General features: G+C 45.6%; 1 protein-coding gene across 1 annotated transcript in view; it reads right to left on the reverse strand.

Moving 5' to 3' along the window:
- FSTL4 (follistatin like 4) overlaps positions 1-27055 on the reverse strand; it is a 441369-nt gene that overhangs the window by 247226 nt on the left and 167088 nt on the right. The window lies entirely within an intron of this gene.

Below are 27055 nucleotides of genomic sequence, written 5' to 3' on the forward strand. Positions count from 1 at the left end.
TATAGGCTTTATTCTCTGTGCATTGATATGGGTCCGCCGGGGAGCTGCAGCCCATCTCCTGTGTCATGGTCAGGTTCTTTAAAGACCTAGAGCGAAGAGTGGTGTGTGTACAGAGGTGTAGCTGTGTGGGCTGTATCAGGCAGGGGCTGAAGGTGACGATCCCAGTACGTGTCCCTACCTCATAGCCCCAGACATGCCCAAGGGGGTCTGGAGACAGAGCGTCTGGTAAACCTTGACTCTGTTTAGCAGAGACCAGACAAGTGCCTTGGAAGTGGCTGCAGAATTGGGGTTTATGCGAGAGCCAGGCAGAGACCCAGGTCTGCAGCCAGTGCAGTTTCTACACACCAGATGCGGTGGGTGGTAACAACAGGGTGCTTCGGGAGTGCCTGCCGGCCAGCCCTCCAACCACCTATTCATCCAACAAATACTTACGGAGCACCTCCCATGGGCCAGACCCTATTCTAGGTGCTGGGGACACAAGGCAGACTGGGACACTGTCCTCAGGGCACTGACAGTACAGTGCAGGAAGACACACGAGAGCGTGAACAGGCAAACACACACACAAGACAAATGTGGGTTGGGGAAAAGGCCAGGAAGGAGCTAAGTAGGGTGCTGTGGTGGGCCGACTTTCATCTGAGGTCAGGGAAATCTTCTTTTTTTTTGCGGGGGGGGCTTTCATTTTACTTTATTTATTTATTTATATTTCTTAACATCTTTACTGGAGTATAATTGCTTTACAATGGTGTGTTAGTTTCTGCTTTATAACAAAGTGAATCAGTTATAAATATACATATATCCCCATATCCCCTCCCCCTGCGTCTCCCTCCCACCCTCCCTATCCCACCCCTCTAGGTGGACACAAAGCACCGAGCTGATCTCCCTGTGCCATGTGGCTGCTTCCCACCAGCTATCTATTTTACGTTTGGTAGTGTATATATGTCCATGCTACTCTCTCACTTCGTCCCAGCTTACCCTTCCCCCTCCCCATGTCCTCAAGTCCATTCTCTATGTCTGCATCTTTATTCCTCTCCTGCCCCTAGGTTCTTCAGAACCATTTTTTTTTTTTTTAGATTCCATATATATGTGTTAACATACGGTATCTGTTTTTCTCTTTCTGACTTCACTCTGTATGACAGTCTCTAGGTCCATCCACCTCACTACAAATAACTCAATTTCATTTCTTTTCATGGCTGAGTAATATTCCATTGTATATATGTGCCACATCTTCTTTATCCATTCATCCTATGATGGACACTTAGGTTGCTTCCATATCCTGGCTATTGTAAATAGAGCTGCAATGAACATTGCGGTACATGACTTTTTTGAATTATGGTTTTCTCTGGGTATATGCACAGTAGTGGGATTGTTGGGTCGTATGGTAGTTCTATTTTTAGTTTTTTAAGGAAACTCCATACTGTTCTCCATAGTGGCTGTATCAATTTACATCCCCACCAACAGTGCAAGAGGGTTCCCTTTTCTCCACACCCTCTCCAGCATTTATTGTTTGTAGATTTTTTGATGATGGCCATTCTGACTGGTGTGAGGTGATAGCTCATTGTAGTTTTGATTTGCATTTCTCTATTGATTAGTGATGTTGAGCATCCTTTCATGTGTTTGTTGGCAATCTGTATATCTTCTTTGGAGAAATGTCTATTTAGGTCTTCTGCCTTGAGAACGTGAGATTTGACCTGAGACCTGAAAGTCAGGGGGCAGAGCCCCGGGCCGGGGAGAGAACAGCAGCCTGGGGGCCCGGAGCCCTGTGTACAGAGCAAGGGGGCGGCACAGGGAGAGGCCTGGATTGCTCCCAGGCAGACCTCACTGGGGCAGAACCAGTCTGTAGAGTCAAATTTGCCGCATTGCCCAGCTGTACCCCCGGGGAAGTGGGGCGACTCTGGTTCCCTGGAAGCCTGCAGTCAGCTCTTGGGAACTGAATGTTGGAGGGAGGCCCCATCTCCTGGCGTTCAGCACTCCTAGCTCCACGCCTGGCTGAAAGGGTCCGTCCTCAAACACCCTCACAGGCCACAAGGCTCTTAGCACCTCACAGGCCGCTGGTGTGGACGAGAAAAGCTCTCCTGGTCTCTCAGCACTGGCCCCCTTGGTGGCAACCTCCATATTCTCTGGGTGACCTGAGTACTGCGGCTGCCCTGGGTCCACCTCTGCCCTGCAAAGTCTCATTCACGCTCAAGGGTTGGAAAGAGAATCTGCAATTCCTCCCAGGGAGATGTGCATTTCCAGTAGTACCCAGCCCGGGGGCTGTTGCTTAAAGTAACTCCTAGTTACGGAGTAAACGGTAAACTCCTGTTTACTGAGGCGTGCCAATGGCCAGGCACCATGCCTAACACTTACATGAGCTCATCTAATCCTCATTTCATCCTCGTAACAGCCCTGTGAAGTAGACACACAGGCCTCACTCTGAATGTATTTGTATATGTGCCCATTTTACAGACTGGGAAATACGAGTCAAGCAGTGACATGCCTATGGTCAGACAGCAAGCAGGTTGTAGGTGGTACAGCCTAGATGTGAATGAGTCTCACCTCAAATCCCTCGGACTTGGGATAATTTGCTCAGTCAGGAATACGATCCCTGCCTCAAGGAACTCAGGCCAGGAGGGTTCAGATGTCCATAGTCTGAGCTTCTCCAACATCAGGACACATACAAATGCCCGCAGCCCTGGCCGGTAGGCTTTCTGCGGCTGATTATGCAGCTAGGAGGCCAATTTAGCAAATTCTCTGAGGGCTGGAGGTTTACAGAGTCACAGGAGGAAGCGCTGCTTGGATCTTCGAACATCGAATCCCAAACCCACTCCTCAAGCACGGACACCGGGTCCGCGACCCCCTCCCTCCGTTATGATGTCTTTCAGCTCCGGTGGCCCCCTGCTCCCCTCCTCTGGGCTTTTCCCCTGAAATTGTTCAGGTGACTAGTGGGCAGACGTGATGTTCTCTCAGTGACCACACAGCACAGCCTAAGCTGAGAGCACTGTGTGGAAGTTTGACCAGCTCGGAAACACGTGACCAATTTTCCAGCTCCCAAAGCTTAACAGCACCATATGGTTACCCATCACTGGAAGGTAACTTAACCTGTTCCGTGTATGGCTCACAGATACTAAATTAAGGTCTGACAAATTGGCTTCAAAACACACCACTAAGTCAAAGCCAGAAATGCCTGGCACACGGACAGAGGAAGGAGGACCTTTAACCCTCAGCGGGCTCTCAGTTCTGCCTGAGGAATTTGATTCTAACCAATTCTGCATCAAGCCAAAACACAGACTAGGATGCTACACACTGTCCAAGGTCCCTGGGCAGGGCTTCTGAAGACAGTTACTTCCAGTCAGGGATGAAGAACATAAGTGCCAAAGTATACTTTCCAAAAACTTGAAAACAGGACTCTGATGAGAATAAAAAATAAGCAAGTGTTAAAGATATACTCAACTCAGTAATGAGGGACCTGCAGGAGGGTGCAGCTGGTTCAAAGGAGAGTTGGAGGAGGTATACAGGTATTGGAGAGAGAAGGTGGGATGAGATAGCCAGGAGAGGCACACCACCAGGTAATGACCTACAGGGCAAGAACACCATACCGTCTGGGGGTTATTTTTTCCACCAGAAAGAAATAGTTTGCATCTTTACTGGAAACAAATCTGTAAGTTAACATGTAACTGCATAGTCTGGGCCTTTAATTAACACAAAATAGTGAGTTGAACAAAGGTACAACTCCGTAGCATGGATCAGTATATCATTTTTATACTGCTAAAACATGTTCCCATATGACACGGGGAGAACTTGCCACCCTCCCTTGTCCTTATTCCCAAGCGCTGGATAATTTTCCCAGTGCCACAAAGTGCCTAAGATGTCATCTGAGTCGGCTGCCAGGACTTGCACCCTTGCCTCCTACCTGGGGCAGCTCCTTCTTCTGGAGCCCCCAGCCTCACAAAAGACCCCAGAGGGAGGAAATGAGACCCCAAACCACTGAGCTCAGCTCTGCTGAACTCTCACGTGCTGAAAGGCACCTGGTGTGGGAGGGTGAGAACAAGCTGGAGCCGGTCGGGTGCGAGTGAACCCATCTTAGTGCTCACGTGAACCCTGAACCGCATCTGGGTTTCAAGCAACCCGTGGTTAAACCTCACATTGACCCAGCCCTGGGCTCCTGGCCTTGTTAGCTGTGTGATTCCAGGCAAGTTCCCCACCCTCTTTTCCCTCTAATTTAAAAATGAGGATAACAATGGTTTGCCCTTTACAGGATTTTTTTTCTTGAGGATTAAATGAGCTGATTCATGCGAAGGGCTTGGCACATAGTAAGTGCTCAATTCAGACATTTGGAATTACTGACAGGTTGAATAAATAAGACTGAAAAATAAAGCCATTTGGGTTTACTGATATAAGTGTATACAAGCGTGGGCTGGTTACAGTCTTCAGGAGGCCTGCCTTAATGAAAAGGGGAGCATATTTATATTGAAAGTATTGCCTGGTTTTAAAAGGCAGACTCACAATAGCATGCTTCATAATATCTCGAAGAAATGCTTCCCTTGCAGTTTCCCTTACATTGGGAGTTTGCTTGACCCAAGTAAAGTCTGCCCAGCTTCTGAGGGAGTCTGAAATCACACATTCTCAGGGCACAGTGAACAGCACTGGCCCGAAGCCCAAACGCAGCAGGCTCCACTCCACACCTCAGGGTCCCTGCCAGGCGAGCCCAGAGCTCAGCTTCAAAAGTAGCCATGGCACGGGCCCTGGTCCTGTGAACGTCACAGGCCCACTTACCTCACTCAGTCCTGGTGTATCTCTCCCCTCTGGGAGCCCTGTGCACTGTTATGCCATCTCTCCCTCTATATTGTATGATGACAGTAAACCTACCTGACTCACGATTTCTAAGAGCGTTCTCCCTGGGGCCTCCCACAGGCATACTCTACTTAAAACGGGCTCCAAGACTGCTGGCCTGGAGCTTTTTCTAGCTGTTTGCCAGCACTCAGCACTTCTCACCCCCTGTTCCTGTGGCTCCCCTGACAGAAGAGCAGGCCCTGGGGCAGGGCCTCCGCAGCCGGACTTCACAGTCACCCAGAGCTCCAGGGCGGGCATGCGGTAGTCCCTGTGGCTTCAGGGCAAAGATCAGGTTCTACTTCTGCTGTTCAGAGCTCGGCACAGGGCCTGGCACAGAGTGGGCTGCGGAAAACGCCAGGTGAAAGACAGAATCTGATTAGGACACTACAGAGACCCAAGACGGCTTGCTAGAGATCTGAGTAATCAGAAATCAATGGTTCCAAAGAGACAGACATGGCGACACCATGAGTAATAGAAGGAGTGGAGGCTGTGGACAGCATTTGGGTGGGAGACTAGAGACCTGGGTTCTGTCCGGGTTCTACCAAAGCAAGTCTCTTTCACACCCGAGCCGCAGTTTCCTTATCAGTAACATGAGGCAGTGTCTAGAAATTCCTTGAGACTGAATTTAGGGTGTCTATAAAAGCCTGTGTTCTAACTTGCACATCTTTTGGCTGTAATAAAACTACAATAATTCCTTCTTTTTCTTTTTGCCTCTATTTGCCCTATCAAGCTACTTCAACTGGCCTTTGAAGGGTTATTTCAGAGACGAACTTGGGAGGAAAAGCTGCATAAAAATGTGAAGCACAATAGGATTTTTGCCCTTGGGAGAGTTTCTTTTACAAAATGGTTTTGTTTTAGAGTACTTCCTCCAAATATACTCCTATCCCCAAGTTCCTGTTCCTCTCCAGTTCACATCTGTCTTATTCTCTGTCACCAGGGCCCTCATTTTTCCTCCTGTACTGAGCTCCCTTGTCACTTTCTCTAGCTCCTCGGGGCTCCCTGTGTCTTCCAGCTGAGAGGGCCAGTTGCTGCTGCTCTCAGTGGGTCTTCACTCTCTCCCTGATGCCTCATTACGTGGGTTTGTTCCTGCTTCTCCACCAACTAATGATTCAAGGCCATGACACCTCGGACTGCCTCTAATTATTTCAAGGATTATTGTAAAGACACTCAGCGTGAGCCACCAGGATGTTCCCCAACACTTTAGACCTATGACCGCAGAGGGGATGCTAAATCCTTCCAGGGCCCTTTACCTGCCGTACAAGTGCTGCCCCCAGCTCAACGCATTATCTTGGTAGATCACTGGTCTTTGTGATGTATATTATAAACAGAGAGAATAATATGTACTTCTTGACCATTCTTTTAAAAAAATGAAGCACAATGAAAATATCTAATATTAGCACAGAAAAATTTAGTACTTTCAATCAGAAGGGTATCAGTTTCTCCTCTCAAAGATCGGCCCTTTTCTCTCATTGGGATTAGCAGCCATAAAAATATTTGCTGGATAATATCAAAATAAAGCTTAGTAATAGTATCAAATAGGTAATTCCATTTCTCCTCTGGTTTGCCTGAACCAAGTGGCTGCTGAGGCCTCTGGCAGGTGGGCCTAAGGGCTCAGGGAGGCTGGCTATCCTGGCTGAATGGGTCTCCCCCCGAGACCAGGAGAGCACATGCTGACCAGAGAGCAGGAGGCTTCTTCCAGGTGTCTCCGCAGGGGCTCGACAACCTGTCTACTCCCACATAAAGGCCCTCAGGACCAGCCGCCCCCTATCAGGGCCCATCTGGGAGACCACTACTGCATTAGAGTCCTTCAGCGTCTGAACTTGAGCTCCAGGGAGCAGGCAGTGGACCATAACCACGGACACTAGGGGGTCCAGCCTCCAGGGGGAGGAGGAACAACCAGAATCAGAGCTGCTGGAGCTGGATAACAACTTCAACAGAGACAACAAACTATCAAAACTCCAGGAGAAGTGACTACAGCACAGAGGTGGTTTTCAAGAGAGTTGTGATTTTTGAACCAAAAAGAAAATCAGAGGAATTTAAAAAGAGAATGGTCAGTATTGGGACTCAAATTAGTGGCCTCCAAGATCAAGTAGAGTACATATCTCAAAGCCCAGAGCAAAAATAGAAAAAAAACCTCTAAAATACAGTAGTCATTCTAAATAAAAACTTTAAGGAAAAAAAGCACGGAGGACAATTTCCAAATACGTCCTTTTAAATGACCAACCACTGTTTCAATTAAAAATCAGGAGCCAGGCTTCTCTGGTAGCACAGTGGTTGAGAGTCCGCCTGCCGATGCAGGGGACACGGGTTTGTGCCCCGGTCCGGGAGGATCCCACATGCCGCGGAGCGGCTGGGCCCGTGAGCCATGGCCGCTGAGCCTGCGCGTCCGGAGCCTGTGCTCTGCAACGGGAGAGGCCACAACAGTGAGAGGCCCGCGTACCGCAGAAAAAAACAAAAACAAACAAAAATCAGTAGCCAGACAGGGATACTTGTCATCACCATTTTTATTCATAAAGGGAGTGTAGTAAGACAAGAAAATGAAATATTAGTAAAAATTTGGAAAAGACAACTAACAATTATCTCTTTTTGCTGATTGTATATCTATATACTTAGAAAACTAAGGGGCTCTAGTGCAAAGATATGAAAATTTTAAGAGAATTATTATGAGGTGGTTAGACAGATGATAAATATGCCAAAATTAACCATTCTTTTCTTCACTAGCAAAATAATTAGAAACGAGAAAGGGAAAAGAGTCCACTCATAATAATGATAAGACTATAAAAGATAAGACTATATTGGTCCCAGATAACCAAGAAAAATAAGAAAAAGAATAATGAAGGGGGATGTACCTTTCCAGATATCAGAACATCAAACCAGAAAGCTGTTATGATCAAATCAATATGATAACGAGTGAGGAATAGACAGATCAATGACTGTAGTTGTGACAATAAAATAGAAGAGGGGATCCAGAAATAAATCCCTGTGTATCTGAAAAGACGATGTATGACAAGAGTGGCTACTGCATGCGGTACATGATAGTCATTTGATAAATGATGTTGGGGTACCTAGCTATCCACCTGGAATAAAATAACATCAGAACCCTATTTCACACCACATAAAAGTCAAATTCAAGTAGCTGTACATGTTTAAGTTATTCTTATTAAATAATGAGTGGATATAAAAGAACAGTTACACACTTTATGGACAGCATAAGCATTGCAGCACGATGAACAACTATGTACTCACCTACCCATTTAAAGAAAAAGAACAGTTTCATTAGTTTTGAGTTCCTCCGATACTATACCCTCATTTCCACTCAGAGGTAAACATTATCTGGATTTTTTTGTTTATTATTATTTTGCTTTTCTTTGTAGTTTGATCTCATCTTTGCATTTCTATGCAATATACTGCTTTTTTTTTTACATGTTTCTGAACTTTACAGAAATGAATCACATTGTATTTATTTACCTGAGAAGTTACCTCTTTGCTCTTGCACTATGTTTTGTTTCATCCACATCATTGCATATACCTGTAATTCGTTTTCACTTATGTTGCCCATTGTACACACACGTCATTATTCATTTATATAGTCTATTTAGGTTGTTGATTGCCTTTTCCCATGGTCCTCTTTCTCTCTTTTGTTTCTTTATTTTGGATTGAATACTTCACCTTTCATTCTTTTTCTTCTAGTCATAAAAATTGAACATACTCTTTTTATTCTTCTACTCTTTACTCCATAAATTAAAAAATGTATAAATTAACCCAAGTCTGAAGTTAACCAATAACTTTACCCTCCACATGAAGAGCATATGAACTACAATCATTCCTTTCCTGACCTAAATATATAATAGTATATATTAATTCTATTTTTATTCCTCAAATTTTCTTAGTTATGTTTGTCTAAAATATCCATTTTATCCTTGTTTTAAAGAGTCATTTATGCTGTGTAATTAATTCTATGTTCACAGATTTTTCCTCTCAACTCAATGAATATTTTATTCCCCTGCCTCTTGGCTTCCACTGTTGTTGAGATGTCAGCTGACAGCCTTTTCATTCTTTTGTAGGTAATCCATCTTTTCTCTTTGGATCATTTTAAGACCTTTCCTTTGGTTTTCTGCAGTTTCTCTATGATGTAAATATGCATATTTCTTTGTTTTTGTTCTGCCTATAGTTCATTGGGTTTCCTGGAAGTGAGGATTCATGTCTTTCATCAATTTGTGGAACTCGCAGCCATCTTCCTTTAGATACTGTCTCTGCTCCATTATTTCTCTCCTTTTTCAGGCATTCTGATTAGACACGTGTTACAAGTTCTCATTCTATCTCAATATCTCTTATCTCTTTCACCTTTCCCATATTTGGTTTCTCTGTGCTGCATTCTGTGTAATTTTTTCAAATTCATCTTCTAGCTCCTGAATTCCCTCTTTGGCTTTTTCTAGTCTACTCTTACATTCTCTCATTGAGTGTTTAACTTTGAAGTTTTATTTCTAGAAGTTCTATTTAGGTCTTCATGAAGATGAGTGGTCATCTGTAGAATCTCTTGATTTTCAACCATATTCCAATCTTCAAAAAATATTAAACATACATATTTTATTTTCTGTGTCACTTTGCTGTTTATGCTGGTTGTTTCATGGTGCTTCCCTCCATGGTGTTTTAAGATTTTTTTAAAAAACACTGAGCTCACATTTCCCGGAAGTCGATCTGTGAAAATTCAGGATGCACAGTTTGAAGATGGGCTCATCTTGATTGTGCCAGGCATTCAAGGACTCCATCATTCTGGGTTAAACTCAATTTTATGTTTGAGATTTTACAGACGACCTAGGTAGTTTGCATCTGAGCTATAATTTCTTGTGGAGATCAGCATATGGTTATATGTTATCATGGGATATTTTCCCTCTCTGCTCTCTAATTTTGTGCCAAGATTTGAGACAAGCACATTTCCTTGCACTTGTTTGGGACAGGGTGTGTTTCTTTCTTGTTTAACCCTCCACTGTGGATGTAACGCTTTGGAGTTTCAGGTTTATAATGGGAAGGGGGAAATTTTTCCAAATATGTCCACCTTGGAAGGACCCTGGGATTTGTCCTTGCTGCCCTGAATTATGTTGGGTGTGCAAACCAAAGCTAAGGTTCACCCAGTTTGGCAAAAGCCCTCCAGGTAAAGCCAGCTTCATAGCTACATGACCTCTCTAGGTTTCTGATTTCAGTTGCTTTTTTAACCTGTAAGTATTCCTTACATTCTTACCAGCACATCAAAGCTTAAAAGAATTTATAAATACATTTCTCTGCCCATTGCCAGAGGCAGAATTTAGATTATGACTTCAAAAACTTTTACATAACAATTTAAAAAACTGAAGTAAATACAGGGGTATGACATTCAACACAGCATTAGCTAGCTCTTTGGAAAGTGGCTGAGAACTGCTGTGCCACAGAAGAGACTCAGGAAAGGCTGGGGTCATTGCCAGATAGCCTATTGTAATTTTCCTGAGTCCACCTGCGTGTTTAAAGCAAACTTAAGCCCTTCCATCACCAGAAAGTTAAAAATTAAAGAGAAGTCTATGAATGGGGTGCAGTGGAAAAAAAGAAAAAGACACAGTTGTCCCCAATAACCTATGTCCCTATCTGCCACCTCAAAGCCCAGAGCAGGTCCTCTCAGGAGCAGTATTTTTCTCAGTATACAGATGTGGCTGGTGACAAATACAAGGAGAGTGACTGGCCGCTTTTGGACCACTTGTGATAAAAGAAATAAAAAGATTGAGTTGAGTTTGAAGTATCTTCTGAATAAACAATGCCTTTAGGCACCGTGTGGGTCTCCGACCTTTAATGTCATCTGATCTCTAGTTTATACTGACCAAAGCAAGCCTGCTTTCGATTGGTCCTGCTCTCCGGAGGCAGCAGCATCAGAGTGAGGGCTTTACTCTCACTGACATATTTCTACCTAAAGCCTGGGCAGAAGTCACTCTGTAATAGGTGTTGGCTCAACCTTATTTACAGTGGCAAAATGGAACAATATTAAAAATCAAAATGTCCTTCTAAGCAGGTCTTATTAGCCAAAACAAAATTATTTTTGATTTGTGACAACTAGCATACTTATCATCTCAACTCTAAACATGTCAGAATGACTTTTGCTTTTTTTACTGAAGGAGAGAAAATTCTAATGATATTTTAACTTCAAAAATTCATAGTTAAGAGGTAGGCAGCAGAGTATAGTGGTGGCCAGGGGGCGGGGGTGGGGCACCACAAGGAAGGGGACCAAAGGATGATGGCCAAGTTGGTTCTGGTAGGCAGCTGCACTGGGCAGTGGCAAGGTGGAATTAGGACCCACAGAGGAAGGTGGGGTCAGGACATTATTTTATATACAGAGGGACCTAGTAATGGATGAATACCTTGAGGATAATGGGAGCCAGGTTTCTCATTGAAGAAGAGAGTTATAAATATGAAAAGAGGGAAGCTAGCAGGAACCCTATAGAATGAGCCCTGTATATGTGTGTGTGTGTGTGTGTGTGTGTGTGTGTGTGTGTGTGTGTGTGTGTGTGTGTGTGTGTATTTCCTGTATCTGTTTTCTGAGAGGGTCCAGGAGCAGCAAAACTCCAGTGGCAAGGAGCACATTTTACCCTCAGTCTTGGTTTCTAAATGCAATTCACCACTAATGGGAACCAAAGCTCTTTGAAGAAATGGCTTATTCCAGAGAAGGGGCAGGGAAAGTATAAGAAGAGCCCAGAATATCTTGTTGTGCCAGAAAGTAATGAAAAACTTTCTTACATATCAAAAGACGGGACATATCAAAAGACACAAAAGCTAGTTTGAAGAAGCTCCCACTGGCCAAATCTGGGATATTTTGGGCATGAAAATAAATAATGACAGCAGCAGATAATATCCCACTGAATAAACAGAAATCTACAAATCCAGACTGATTTTTAAAAAGTGAGCAAATAAATGGGGAAACAGAAAATTCTTCCAGTGGATTACAGTAGAATTACAGTAGAATTTCAATTATTAAAAGTAGAAGAAATCAAGGAATTAGAAAATTTTCATTTGGCAATGATAGTACTAATTATTTCAAACCAAAAAAAATCAATAAATGCTAAAACTAGTGGGTGAAAGAGGAATAACAGGATATTTACATAGTTTCAAAATAGCTCATCAGAAAACATTTATTAAAGGAAAACCCAGCAACTTTACAGTGGAGAAAGCTGGCAGATATCACCTTATTCAAGTGATCAAAGTTAACCTCACCAGTGATGGGAGAAGTTGACATCAATTCTTAATTGCTGGGATGCAGGAGAAGTGCTCATCATAACTTCACTTATATTCTTGCCAAAATTTCATAACCTCAAGTCACAAGGAAACATTAGAAAAACCCAAATTGAGAGACACTATTAAAATGACTGGCCTATAATTTTAAAAAATGTTAAGGATATGAAGGTCAAGGAAGGATTGAAGAACTGTTCTGAATTGAAGCAGGCTGAAGACAGATGACAGCTGAATGTAATGGGTGATCTGGTGTGAATTCTCTTACTAAAAAGGATGTTGTTAGGATAGCCGGCAAAAGTTGAATGGGGTCTTTTGTGAAGTATATATGAGAGTTCTTTCTATTGTTCTTACAATTTTCCAGTAATATGGAAAATATTTTTAAAAATAGGACATCTTAAATTTCAGACAGAATTATACTTCTGTATAGGACAGAGAAATTTCCAAAAGATTGTTGTCCCCATTATAACAACAAAAAAACCCAGAAGGACTAAAATTCATATCTTTCTTAAAGTCTTGTGACAGTAATGACGGAATATATGTCTAAGTGAACCAAATTCAGAGAAGAACAAGTCTTTAATAGAACTGAATATACAATATATGAATGAAAGGATTTACTAGCTGGACTTTAATAAGAATAAGCTGACTGGACACAGCAGATAATGAGATCAGCAAATTCCTAGATAAGTCAATAATAAAAATGACTGAAGCACAGAGAAGAAAAATAGTGAAAAAAGACTGAACAGATCACCAGAGAGCTGGGGGATAATCTGAATAGGACTAACATACATGTAATTGGAGTTTTAGGAGAGGAGAGAAAGAATAGGGCAAAAGGAATATTTCAAAAGATATTGGCTAAAATTTAAAAAACTGACTCAATCCATGACATGGGAGGTAAGAGTATTCAAGGGAGAAAAGACAGTCTCTTCAATAAGTGGTGCTGGGAAAACTGGAGAGCTACATGTTAAAGAATGAAATTAGAATACTCCCTAACACCATACACAAAAATAAACTCAAAATGGATTAAAGACCTAAATGTAAGGGCAGATACTATATAACTCTTGGAGGAAAACATAGGCAGAACACTCTCTGACATAAATCGAAGCAAGATCTTTTATGATCCACCTCCTAGAGTGATGAAAACAAAAACAAAAATAAACAAATGGGACCTAATTAAACTTAAAAGCTTTTGCACAGCAAAGGAAACCATAAACACAATGAAAAGACAACCCACAGAATGGGAGAAGATATTTGCAAATGAAGGGACTGACAAGGGATTAATCTCCAAAATATACAAACAGCTCATGCAGCTCAATATCAAAAAAAACCCACAAACAACCCAATCAAAAAATGGGCAGAAGATCTAAATAGACATTTCTTCAAAGAAGACAGACAGATGGCCAAAAGCACATGAAAAGATGCTCAATATCACTAATTACTAGAGAAATGCAAATCAAAACTATAGTGAGGTTCCACCTCACACTGGTCAGAATGGCCATCATCAAAAAATCTACAAAAAATAAATGTTGGAGAGGGTGTGGAGAAAAGGGAATCCTTCTACACTGCTGGTGGGAATGTAAACTGGTACAACCATTATGGAGAACAGTATGGAGGTTCCTTAAACAACTGAAAATAGAGCTACCATATGATCCAACAATTCCACTCCTGGGCATAGGAGAAAACCGTAATTCAAAAAGATACAGGCACCTCAATGTTCACTGCAGCACTATCTACAATAGCCAGGACATGGAAGCAACTTAAATGTCCACTGACAGAAGAATGGTTAAAGAAGATGTGGTACATATATACAATGGAATATTACTCAGCCATATAAAAGAAGGGAATAATGCCATTTGAAGCAACATGGATGGATCTAGAGATTGTCATACTGAGTGAAGTAAGTCAGACAGAGAAGGACAAATATTGTATGATATCACTTATATGTGGAATCTAAAAAAAACGGCACAAATGAACTTATCTACAAAACAGAAATAGAGTCACAGATGTAGAAAACAATCTTATGGTTACCAGGAGGAAAAGAGGGAAGGATATATTGGGAGGTTGGGATTGACATATACACACTACTGTATATAAAATAGATAATTAATAAGGACCTACTGTGTAACACAGGGAACTCTACTCAATACTCTGTAATGATCTATATGGGAAAAGAATCTAAAAAAAGAGTTGATATATGTATTCAATATACCTGATTCACTTTGCTGTACAGCAGAAAGTAACACAACATTGTAAATCAACTGTACTCCAATAGAAATTAAAACAAACACAACAAAACAAAACAAACAAAAAACCTGAAAGACATCAACCAAATATCCAAGAAGTTATATGAACCAAAGCAAAAGGAACTCCAGCAAAGAAAACCACAAAGAAAACTATCATCAAGCTACTGAAAACCAAATATAACGAGAAAATGTAAAAAGCAGCCAGAAGAAAAAAGGTATACCACCTTCAAGAGAATAAGAAGAATGATGTTGGGACTTCCCTGGTGGTGCAGTGGTTAAGAATCTGCCTGCCAATGAAGGGGACACAGGTTCAAGCCCTGGTCTGGGAAGTTGTGTGCCACAACTACTGAAGCCCACATGCCTAGAGCCTGTCTCCACAACAGGAGAAGCCACTGCAAAGAGAAGTCCATGCACCTCAACGAAGAGTAGCCCCTGCTCTCCGCAACTAGAGGAAGCCCACACACAGCAACGAAGACCCAGTGCAGCCAAAAACAAATGAATTAATTAATTTAAAAAAAAAGAAGAACGATGTTTCATTTCTCATCAGAAACAATGGAAGTCAAAAGACAATGAACAAAGCTTCCACTACAAGAAGGAAAAAGAAGAAAGAACACCAAAAGGAAGTAGAAGGAAGAAAAATAAATGTAATAAAATAAAGAACAGAATAAAGAAAAAGAAGAGAAATCACCAAAACAGAAAACATTCCCACCAGCAGTATATGAGTGTTCTGGTTCTCCCATATGCTTGCCAACACTTGCTATGGTCAGCCTTTTAAACTTTAGAAATTCTAATAACATCCTTGTAGTTTTAATCTGTATTTCCTAATGACTGATGATGTTGAACATCTTTTTATGTGTTTGTGTGCCATCCATAAGTATTTATCCAAGAGAAATGAAAGCCTATGTCCACAAAGGACATGTACAAAAATATTCATAGGAGCTTTATTTATAATAGCCCCCAAATGGAAACAAACCTAATGTGCTTCAATAGGAATGACTAAGCAAACTGTGATGTGGTCATTCAATGAAATACTATTTAGCAATACAAAGGAACGAACTGATTTACCTACAACAAGGAGAAAACTCAAGAACGTGATGCTGAGTGAAAGAAGCCAGACACCAAAGATTCCCTACTGTATGGCTCCACCTCATGAAGTTCAAGAACAGCTAAGCTAATCTATGGTGACCAGAACTGGAATAGTGGTTGCCTCTGCGTGTGGGAGGGTTGACTGGAAAGGGACGTGAGATCACTTTCCAGGGTGATAGAAATGTTTAAAGTTTTGATTTGAGTAATGGTATATACATTTGTCACACATTATTGACAAAGACGAATGCATTTCATTGCACGTAAATTATACTTCAGTTAAGAAAGAATCCACATTCAGGTTTTACTTGTTTCAAGACAACGCTTAAGATTAAATGATCACAAATGGAAATTTAAGAAATCTTTTCTATTGCTCCCAAATCTTACGCAGCAATGCTGGGCGCCAGCAGGGCCGCGACGACAAGCCGCTGGGGGATTTGAGCAGGAGTGTAATTCGATATGATTAATGCTTTTAAAATGGATTCTGGGGCTTCCCTGGTGGCGCAGTGGTTGAGAGTCTGCCTGTCGATGCAGGGGACACGGGTTCGTGCCCTGGTTCGGGAAGATCCCACATGCCGCAGAGCGGCTGGGCCCGTGAGCCATGGCCGCTGAGCCTGCGTGTCCGGAGCCTGTGCTCTGCAACGGGAGAGGCCACAACAGTGAGAGGCCTGCGTACCGCAAAAAAAAAATGGAGTTGCCAGAGCATCAGATGCCGTGGCCTGGACTAGGGGGTGGGACTGGGGGAAGAGGGGAGGGGCTTCTGTGCTGTTTTAGGCAGGGCTTGCTGATACAGCAGGTGATGCTGTGAGTGAAGGAGAGGGTCAAGCTTCTTGCCCGATAACCAGGTGAATGCTACTTACTATCTACTGAGACGGGGAGAATGGGGGATGGTCAGGTTTGGTCATAACATCAAGAGATTTGTTCCAACTGCACTAAGACTGAGGTGTCTATTAAATGTCCCAGCACAGAAAATCAAGGGGCAGTTGGCTTTGTGAGCCTGGAGTCCAGGAAATAAGTGTGAGTGGAGACAGAGATTTAGAAGATTTTAAAATCATGGGACTAGATGACATCACCCAGGGAAAGAGTGTAGATAAAGAAGAAAAGAGGATTAGCCTGAAAAAGTTATTCTTAGACAATTCTCAAGTGTGGAAATTCGTGAAATTTAACAATTCCACCTCTGCGTTAGGAAATTTGCGTTTAATTTGAAAACGATGTGTTCAATTAGGTTATTCAGGCTACCTTAAAAGAAACTCTTGGCAAATTTATTTTATTTTTTCTTTACGGGTACAAGTTGTTCCAGCTTAGAAACAACACCCGAGGTCCTCGGGACTTGGTTATTGTTCTAACGACCGAGGCTCCTGGTCTGGTGCTCTGAGAGCCTGAGGTCCAATGAACAGGGAACAGACTGGAGCTGCATGGCCTCCCTGCAGCCGAGCTCCAGCTGTGGCGTTTCCTGTACACAGTTTCTGCACGACGACCATAAAGGAGAAAGATCCCCTGGTATTGCTGAAACACGTTGGAGCCGGCACACTGGCTTCGTCCTCGGACTGCACACAGTAGCTCGTTTCTCGGCCGGTGTCTCTGGCTCCTGTTTGACTACGCAGCACTGCTCACCTTGATGGCGCCAGCGCCCGGACCTGCATTCGTTTACATCCGCGGAAGCTTCCGTCCTCAGCCCATTCAGGCAGCACCCCAGCTGTCCCGTTTGTACTTTAGGAGCTGGAGCGCACACACCTTCCCCCCTGGAGGAGGCCCCCGCCTTGCTCCCTCACGTAGCCCGGTGCCCCTGCCGAGGGACTGCACACCAGGGCTCCCCGCAGAGCAGATGCTCCACACATCTGTCCCAACCCTGAGGCAGGGGTGCTGCCTGATTCTGCTACAACACAAGGAAATAAGGCCCTGCCACACGCAGGCAGGAGCTTCCAAACAGCTGTGTGCTGGGAAGTGGGTGGCGATGGTGGGGAGACAGAGAGGTGGAAGGAGACTCCGAATCGGGACCAGAGTGGGGACGTGGGGTGGGTGGGGGCGGTGACAGTGCTGAAGGTGAGGGTGGCTGAGTAGCGGTGGGATGACTGTGGAGATGAAGGGGTGGTGGTCCACAGTGGTGAGGGAGAGGACAGTGGTGATGATGATAAAGGGGGTGAGAAACACAGACCATTTTCTTCCCCTCGGAGAAGGAGTCTCCTAAATGACGGGTGAGAGAGGCCAGGGGACCTGCACAGGGCAGGAAAAAGACGGATACGACCGAGTATGAACCTTTTCACAAAAGAACACGCAATAGGTCCACGAAGGCTGGGGGCCCACAGGCCAGGACGAGAGGCCCCCCATGCGCACGGCCCATGGGCTGAGGCCGAGTGGGGAGGTGGGGACAGAGCTGCGGTTCCAGTGGGTAACCAACCCACCCCATGTCACCGCTTGCTCCAGGGCCAAGGGCACTCGCAGATAAGCAGGGCCACGCCTGCCTCTGTGAAACCAGGATGGGCTGTCCACCAGAAAGGGCATTCTGTGTGACACCACTAGAAGGAGTGCCTGTACCCTGGGTTTCAGGGATCCCGGCACCTGAGGCAGCCAGCCATTCCTGGGCACAGGGTGCCCCTGAACTTTATAGCGGTTCAAAAAAATCAGTGCAGAACTATTCCACTCACTGGTTACTAGTGGAGTCCTGTGGGCAGTGCAGGAGGCCATGTTGGGAAAACCTATGAAATAATCATGTCAGAATGATGAAAACCTTCTCCTGGGACCAGCTGACAACACAGGAAGTTCACAGAAAATTTGAGAAATATACAACCTGATGGAAACATTTTCAAGATGGGGAATAAAAGATATTTTTATTCAACACATTAGAGACAAGGAAATAGCATATTTTGAAGCACTCTGAGTTTATAGCCACTCAGTTTTGATATTTAGACCATCCGGGGCACCTGGGTCCCCTCAGTTTGCTGGCCCACGCTGCCTCCCTGTTGGTGATGCTGCAATACCTGGCCCAACACCTGACAGGTTAGATGACAGTGTCCTCTGAAAGGCACCACTGCTCATCCCAGGCCAAAGGAAGGCTGGACTGGACAGGGAAGCTGGCAGTGCCCTGACCATGTGGTCACATGGGCCATTTTGTCTGAGTTCACTATGGACAGTTCCCATTTCTGGGCTCATTTCTAAACACCAGAGAAGGGAAAGAATGCTGGCTTTGGGGTCCAACAATCTTGAGCTCCTCATCTGGAAAATGGGAGAAGAAACCTCACCCGGAGGTCAGCAGAGAAGAATACAATGAACATAAAACACCTGGCCCAACTCCCAGCATACCCCAGAAACATGCTAGATCTTTCTCCCTTCCCAATACAAAGAGATGCCATTGAAAGGAAACATATAAAAACAAATCTATAGATCCTTTACATGAAATTTCTCATCTATATCAGATTGTGCTGAAATCTTAGCCTGTGAATTAACCTATTTCAAGTGAACATTGATAGAAAAGATTGATGGGCTCACATTTATTGAGAATTTACTATGCTCCAGACACTAGAAGTTCTTGATATAGATTTTCATCATGGGTGATTGTGTTACCAATTTTTAAAAACACTTTACTACAAAGGTTTTAGTTTGTGCATCTCTTTAATATTAAAATTTCATTCAAGTGACAAAAAAGAATGAGCTTTAGCTAAAGCCCAAGATTTGTTCCAGAAGCTGTTCTCAAGCTATTCAGATGGCCTGTCCCGACTGGTCTTCCCCTTTATCAAGAGACCCAGAGTAAGGCATCTTGACTGACACACATAAGCCCAGGCCCATCCCCGTTGGCAAAGCTGTTAAACTGCCAGGCCTGAGGCTTAACAACTGTCCATAGCAGAAGCTGTGCTGAGATATTAAGAAAGAGACATAAGGGAAAACTATTTTGAATGTGAGTTTAGACGGTTCAGCAGAAAACCTGGCAAAGTAATTAGCAGACTCCTATGAGGAAAGATTTAAGGCCCAACTGAGTCCTAAGACTTTCATGACATCTGAATCTCCACTGCTGGAGATTCATTTCTTGGACTAGCCCTTCTGGGTTCCTCTCTGAAAGTATCAATTTGAACTTTAAGTTAAAGCATTCATTCATTCATTCACTTATTGAATAATTTTGTGTTCCTACATGGGCTGGGCACTACGTCCTGGGAACACAGCAGAGAACAGGACACACATGGACCCTGCCCTCAAAGCTTATGGCTACCATATACAGCTGTGCAGTTTGTGCACTGCACAATACGTCCAGTGGGGGATAAAATCTAGCAAAGTTCATAGTCTATGTTTCCTGGCATTGGGTTGAATTTGTCTGGATGAAGGGACACTATTTTCTCTGCACAGAGTTGTCCTCTACTTGCCAAGCCAAGAACTGACAGCGCTCTGTTTGCCCACTGGGAGCACTTTTATTCTGATGTATGCAAAGGCTGTGGAGGAGACGGTCCTGAACACATGGTCACAGGGCCGTGACGGTCTCACGGATGTCTCCACAGCCTGTTGGTTTGGGCAGAGGTCTCCCCCTGTCCCACAGCCAGGCCTCAATGGGAGGACGGAGACATGAAAAAGAGAGTCTGTGTTTGAAGTTGGGGTGAGGGGAAGGGAAGCAGGACCACTTGGGTGGGCTCCAGTCCTCCTGTCCAGTGTTGTGGACCTCACTGGGCAAGACCCTCCTCTCCCTGGCCTCGGCCCCCTGCTCTTCAGTTTAGGGGCAGGTGGAACTGGACTATTTGTGACTTCCCTTGCAGTTCTCATCTGCCCTTACTGGTCCACCGTCCCTGAGAGCAGGCCTCTGATCTCAAAAGAAACCATCCCTCCCAGGTAGGAATTCTTAAAACACAGAACGTGCTAACGGAATACTGAGTGTGGCCCTTTATGCCTGAACACAAGGAGGTCTTCCCCACCAAGGGAGTGAGCACAGAGCAGCGGGGAGCCTGAGGATGCGAGGAGGAGACCGGCCTCCCGCCCCTCCGTGGGGCTGTGCTGACTGACAGGACCAGTGGACTTGGGGCTCCAGCATAACAAGCCACTGTCACTGCGTGGTGGCTCTGGGCAGATGGGCTGTGCTGCCCTGCTGGTTTGGAAGCTCCCTAATTGGAGAACAACCCGAAGGTGGTCTCCTGACAGAGATCATTAGGCGAGAGACTAACAGTTCTGATGACTCATAACACAGCTCCCACGGCCAATTAACAGCAGAGGAGGCCGCACTGTATCATGGGCTGGGGGGATGATCTCTACGGCTTTGTGCCTTCTGACGGGGTGGGACAGTGGGCAGCTGCAGAGCAGAGGAAGTGGTGGCAGAAGGGGTGGCGGAGGAAGGGCTGGGGGAGGAATAATCTGGGAGCATCCGTCCTGCTGCGCCCCAACCTGCAGGTGGACAACCTGCCAATCCCTGATTTAATGACACATGGATAGAACCTCCAAGTCCCTTCGTCAGTTTAACAAACTCCACTGCCACCACAAGGTGAGAACCCAAACCCCGTATAAAATATCTCCTCCTTCCAAGAGTCAGCATGGGTTTTGGAAGGAGCAAGCCAGCATTTCAGGATCTAAAACCAGCTCAGTCTCAGCATGTCTTGTCACATTCTTGGCATTGGACTTTTGAGCTCAAAGGCTCAGGGGACATTTGGTTTTATTGAATCAGAAAATACACCAACGTTCCTTCTTATAGGCTGGCTCACATCGTCTCCTCCAGAAGGTCCCAGCAGTGTCACCAGAAGAGAGTCAGCCAGCCCTGGTTTACAACCTGCTTCTGCTTTTACCAGCTGTGTGGCCTTGGACCAGTCACACCTCTCTGGGCCTCAGTTTCTACAGCTGAAGAGCTAACAACCAGTACCTCGCCTAAGGGTAAGAGAGGGCTCACTCACAGCACTCAGAACAACGTGGGGCCGCTACAAGGTTCTCAGTACTTGGAAGGGCTCCTTGTTCTATCAGTTTCTTCAGCCAAACCCTATTCTAAAGGAATGAACCCAGAAGCCTGAGAGGACGGAGACCCCTGGGAGTAGCTGTAACTGTCCATCTCAGGGGCTTGCCTTTCCCCATTGGCAGGGCTGCCGCCTTCTCTAGGGCTCCCCAAGCCCTGAGACATGGACTCCTTTTGGTGGGAGGGTGGGAGGGGGAGGGCTATACAGGAACACTCCTCACCAGTGCTTCCTGCCGGGAGTGCACATAACTGGGGGGTCAGTGATGGGAGGGGGTGTTCAGGCTAAGAATGCAGATTCCTAGCCTCCACGTGCAGAGATTCTGATTCAGCAGTTCTGGGGCTGGGGCAGGTCCTGGGAGTGTGTGTTTTTACAAGTGCCCTGGCTGAAGTTAGGTTGCAAAGCTGTGGACCACACGCAGAGAAGCCCCGCAGGGCTCCAGCTCCTGCAGTCGGGACACACAAGGCTTTGAGTTCCAGCGGGTCCCGGCCTCTCCCCTGACCTGGGCGGCGGCCCTGCTTGGGCCGAGGGCAACACACCAGCTCAGAGGTTTCACGCGGCACCAGAGAAGTGTGGGCCTCTGGGTCTCTCAGGGGAGGTGCAGAGGACATCTGCTTTCCATTATGGATCTTTCCGGAAAATCAGGTGTACACAGAGGGTAAGAGAGCGAGAGCTGGGGAAGTGGTTATTTCAAGGACTCTGCTGAGGCCCCTAATGGGAGAAGAATCACCCTCTAAAACCAGATGTCCCCTTCCGTTAGTTGCGAGGTGGCAAGTAATGGGTGACTAACAATGCCTGAGGTGTGCCAAACTGGGAATGAGTTACTTTTCAGAGAATGCATTTTGAGTGGATTTAAATTTATCCTGACAAAACTCTCATTCTCACACACCTGTGCTCTGAAAAACTGTGGCGTATGTATGAGGAACTGCAGCCAACGTGTGTGGCACCGGGCAGGGCTTCTGGTCTTTGGTACCTGGGTGTGCGAGACAGATGATGTAACCCGTCACACGTGTCACGGCGGGAGGCAGACCTACTGCACCACCTGGGCTGTGATCCACGGCTCATGTCTTGCCCCAGGGCCCCTGAGCCGGCGCCTTGCTGGCCTCACCCTGCTGCCACCTCTGACTGGAACCCTGAGGGCCTCTGGAGAGGCCTGTGGGGATGCCCTGCCCGGAGCCGACCAGACGGGAGAGACAGAGGGCAAGGGGGGAGGGGAGGGCTGGGGCAGGCCCGTTCCAGGTTCCAGGGGGTGGTCCACAGTGAAGCCCAGACATTCCTCCCATCAGAGACGCGCGAATGGCGGATGCTGTGCCGGTGCTCAGCTTGGCAGCAGTCGCCGGGCCCCGAGCACCGGGCAGCTCCGTGCAAACAGGAAGCGACCGCCCAGGTGCCGGCGTGCCACGGGTGGGGGTGCTCGTCATCACGTGCTGCAGACCAGCCCTGCCCGTGACTGCAAACACGCACGCGGGCACTCCAACTCGGGATGTCCCTTTCTCTTTGGCCATTAACCTTAATGCGACTCTTTAAAAGGATTTTTTCTGGGGACTTTCCCCAGTGCCCAGCCCAGGGCCGGCACACAGTGAGCTATGCCCGGCCCGCCGACTGGCTTCACTGTTAAGGGAGTAACTGTGATACACGAGCAGCGCTAGCTCTGTTACCACGTTAAATGCAAACACCATCATTCTAAGTTGCCTCCTTAAGTCCCAGTGGCATTTTTCAGAAATGAGTGAGTGCCTCCTTGTCCACAGGCAGGGATTTTAGTTTTCTCTTTCCTGCCCTAGAGATGAGCTCCTAAGGATACCACACATGGGAAGAAATCAAACACTAAAGATTCCATAAAAAGTAATCTTGTGGAAATCTGGTCTCTGGAGTGGCCTGACGTGGGTCCTGGGCGTAAACTGGTTTACCCCTTGGTGTCCCACGTCAGTGGAGACGGGCTCTCAGGAAGTGCATCGCCCGTAGAGTCATCAATGCTGAGGAGCTGCCCCCTTAATCCTCAACTCAGACAGCGGTGAAGATGACGACGGTGATAGCGCCGCGTGGGCTGGGCTCTTACTGCGCACCAGGCTCTGTGCCAACTGCCCTGCGGGCATGACCTCATATTATCCTTACAACAATCTCCTGAGGGGGGTTCTGGTATTCCCATGTTACAGGTGAGAAGACAGGCAGGAGGAGGATCCTATGCCGGGACTGCCTGCTCAGACCACCATCCAGGGAAATGGGAAGAAATAGGGTAGTGGTGACAGCAGTCACGCTGACAGAAGATGTCCAGGATGGGGGCTAAGTCCAAGCTCTCTCTCCTTCCAGAACCTGCCTTTCTCAATATTAGGCATGTCCTCTGAGGGTGGATCTCGAGGCTTCTAGGCTTCAAGACAGTTTAGGCCATCGGGGTTCCCTGTGTTATGGGTGTCTGTATGCCCCAGGTTGCCCACAGGAAACAGGACAGAGCAGGATAAACTTAGGACCCACTCCCTGTGAGGCATCGACTCTCACTCTGTGGTCATGGTCCCTCAGGGACCTCCCAGAATCCACTGGCCCACACCACACCAAGATATAACTCAATTAGAGGATAAGGTCCCTCCCCTCCTTTTTCAGGTTAATTGGGTCTGTACCATAGGTCACATATTCTTGCTTTCGGATCTTTGATTATTGATTAACGGCAGGTCACTGGTCACAGACACACTGCATAGCATCAGCCTCTGAGACGTGAGCTGTAAATAAATGCTCATAATTAGTGCTTGAGAAAGATCGGGTGGCCCCAAGATGCACAAAGCACTTGGGAAATGTGAGGTGCAATTTTTCCCTGTCCAGGCAGTTTCCAAACTCTAGATACAAAGCTGTCTGGGTGTGGAATGTAAGTTGGAAGTAAGATTTTTCACACTAGGGGCAAACTTTACAAGAGAAGAATTGGAGAAAAACCAATTGAGTTAATTGCCTTTGTTTCACCTGCTGTTCCTAGGTTGGTGGAGCTAGACATGCTTCTTCTGAAGCCTAGCCTTGCTCCAGCCACGGTGGCCCTGTGGGGTGGGTCTCTTTGCTGTTTCTGCAAACACTCTGCTATCTCCTAGGGGTTGGGCTTAATGGGAAAGCAGCATTTGCAAAGGTTTCGGGGAGTGGCCCTGGGACGGTGATGTTTGTTGCCATAGAAATGAATATAAAGTCTCCAGTTCATCACTGTCATCTCAGCAGGACCTAGGAGAGGAATGGACAAGTCAGAGCCCTTATACGTTTGCTTACAGATGCAGTCATGAACTCACAAAAGAAGTGGAGGAATAACTGTTCAGGCATGCCTTAGCTCACTGCGTGTGTTGTTTTAGCCAAACTCACATCAAACTCTTACTCTACAGAACAAAAGAGTGAAATATGACTGTCCAAAATAATAAGCTTCCTCCCTCCCTCCCTCCCACAAATTCCTGAACAAATTCCTGATGTGTATTTCAACAGGAGTCTACTTGGTAGAATTAGAAGTAACACAATCATTCGTGTTTTTCACCATTTCTTGAAGGACACACCCACAACTGGATGTAGAGATGCCTGGCTGGCCTTGTTTAACTGACTGGGTAAAACTACAGAGAGTGGTCAAAGGCCTTAGAAAGCTTGTCCAGGAATGCATGGACAAAGCTTAGAGAAAACGGGCACCTGATAAAGAAACGAATCCCCAGCACAGATCTAAGGCCCCACCGTTCCTGCAAAGCAGTGGTGAACAATCGAATTTGCTACAAAACTCTACGGTAGACAATAGTTAAATACAATCAAAATAAAACGTTGATGGGAAGAAAATAGGGTAACACAGAGAGGGTGGGGTACACACTCTGAGGGAGAAAGTACTAAGTCAGGGATGGCAAGTATGGGGCACTCACGCCCCAACTGTAAAGGCAGACAATGGTAATCACCCCACTCTTGCCCAGTGCACCCATGCGAGGCCTTCTCCTTTCTCTCTCACATCACTCCAGGCAGACACTACCAAGAGATTAGAGTTACCACCTGTGGTAGATTAAAGAAGGCAGCAAATTTTCTGATGCCTCGCAGAGGCAAAGTCTAATTTCCCTCCTCCCAAGTCTGGTCTGTCCCTAGTGACTTGCTTGACCAATAGAATGTGACAGACATAACTGGGACTTCTGAGGCTAATAAGCCTCACATGTTCCACAAGCGTGTCTTGGAACACTCACTCTTGGAGCCCTGGGCCACCATGTAAGAGATCTGACTATCTCGCAGGACAGACTTGTGGAAATGCTCTAAAACTATGTGGGAGGAGAAGAGGGGTCCATCTGACCCTGCCAAGGTGCCAGACATGTGAGTGATACTGGCTGGGACCCTCAATTACAGCCCAGCTGGCCTCTGAATACCACTGAGTAGCCCTATCAAAGCCACCTGAAGCAGACAAAAGAATCACTCAGCTGAACCTTTTCCAAATTCCTTACATAATCATGAAATATAATACAAAGGTTGTTGCTTTTCAGCTGCTAAGTCTGGGGGTAATTTGTTACACCACTGTAAATAACATGCATATCACACAAGGTAAAACTCATAGGCCTTCCTGGGTATAGATAAAATTGTGTTCAGGGCCCAGCAAGAGTCTTTGGAGGCTTTTCCAGTAACACAATAGTAATAGCAGTACTTACTGAATGCTTACTATGTGCAAGACACCTGGAAACATTTTATATGGAATAGCTCATTTATACGCCAAGTCTCCCTAGGTACCCAAGGATAGATACCAAACCCCCATGAACTGGGCCAAATACTGATGGACCAACCTCATTGACAGTTAACTCAACCTAGCAGAGGGTTTGACAGGTATCCAATCATGTCTTTTCTCTCATTGCTGCCTCACTACAGCCCATGTAAGCTGGGCAAGGCTAGTTTCATTTTATACACACACACACACACACACACACACACACACACACACACACACACGTATTTTAACATATGAGGAAACTGGGGCTCAGAGAGGTTGTGATTTGTCCAAGTTCATACTGGTTTGCAAAGGAAATGGAATTTGAACCCAGATATGACAATTCCCGGCCAGTGGTTTTTCTGTACAATCACACTGCCTCTCTCAACATGTTAGCTAGTAGAGAGAGGTTCTCCTCACCATGAGCATCACCACGACCATTCCTGCTTCTCCCACAGTAACTACTAGACACAATGAAGATCAGATAGGGTCCTTACAAAGGAAATCAGCTCTAACTTTCAGAGACTTTTGCTGCACGAGAGATTTGTAGCACCTAATGTCTTAGGTTCTCCTCTGCAAAACCCACCTGTGGGGGTGGTGTGAGGACTAAGAGTTCAAGTTGCTATGAGAATTGAGCCAGGCAAGGCACACAGGGAGGCTCAGTAAGTGGGGGCAAATGTCATCACTCATTTATTTTGTTTAATAGTTTTTTAAAAAATTAATTAATTAATTAATTTTTGGTTGTTGTGGGTCTTCATTGTGGTGCACGGGTTTCTCATTGCGGTGGCTTCTCTTGTTGCGGAGCATGGGCTCTAGAGCGCAGGCTCAGTAGTTGTGACGCACGGGCTTAGTTGCTCCGCGGCATGTGGGAGCTTCCTGGACCAGGGCTCGAACCCGTGTCCCCTGCGTTGGCAGGCGGATTCCTAATCACTGTGCCACCAGGGAAGTCCCATCACTCATTTATTAACTCATTTGACATTAATTATTATCTGCTATGTGCATGTGATGTTCTAGGCACAAGGGATTCAGCAGGGAACAAAATACGCAGAAATCTGCCTCTTAGAGATCTTATACTCCACTGTTGAGTAGAA

This window comes from Lagenorhynchus albirostris, chromosome 3, assembly GCF_949774975.1.
Source record: "Lagenorhynchus albirostris chromosome 3, mLagAlb1.1, whole genome shotgun sequence".
Taxonomy (NCBI): Eukaryota; Metazoa; Chordata; class Mammalia; order Artiodactyla; family Delphinidae; genus Lagenorhynchus; species Lagenorhynchus albirostris.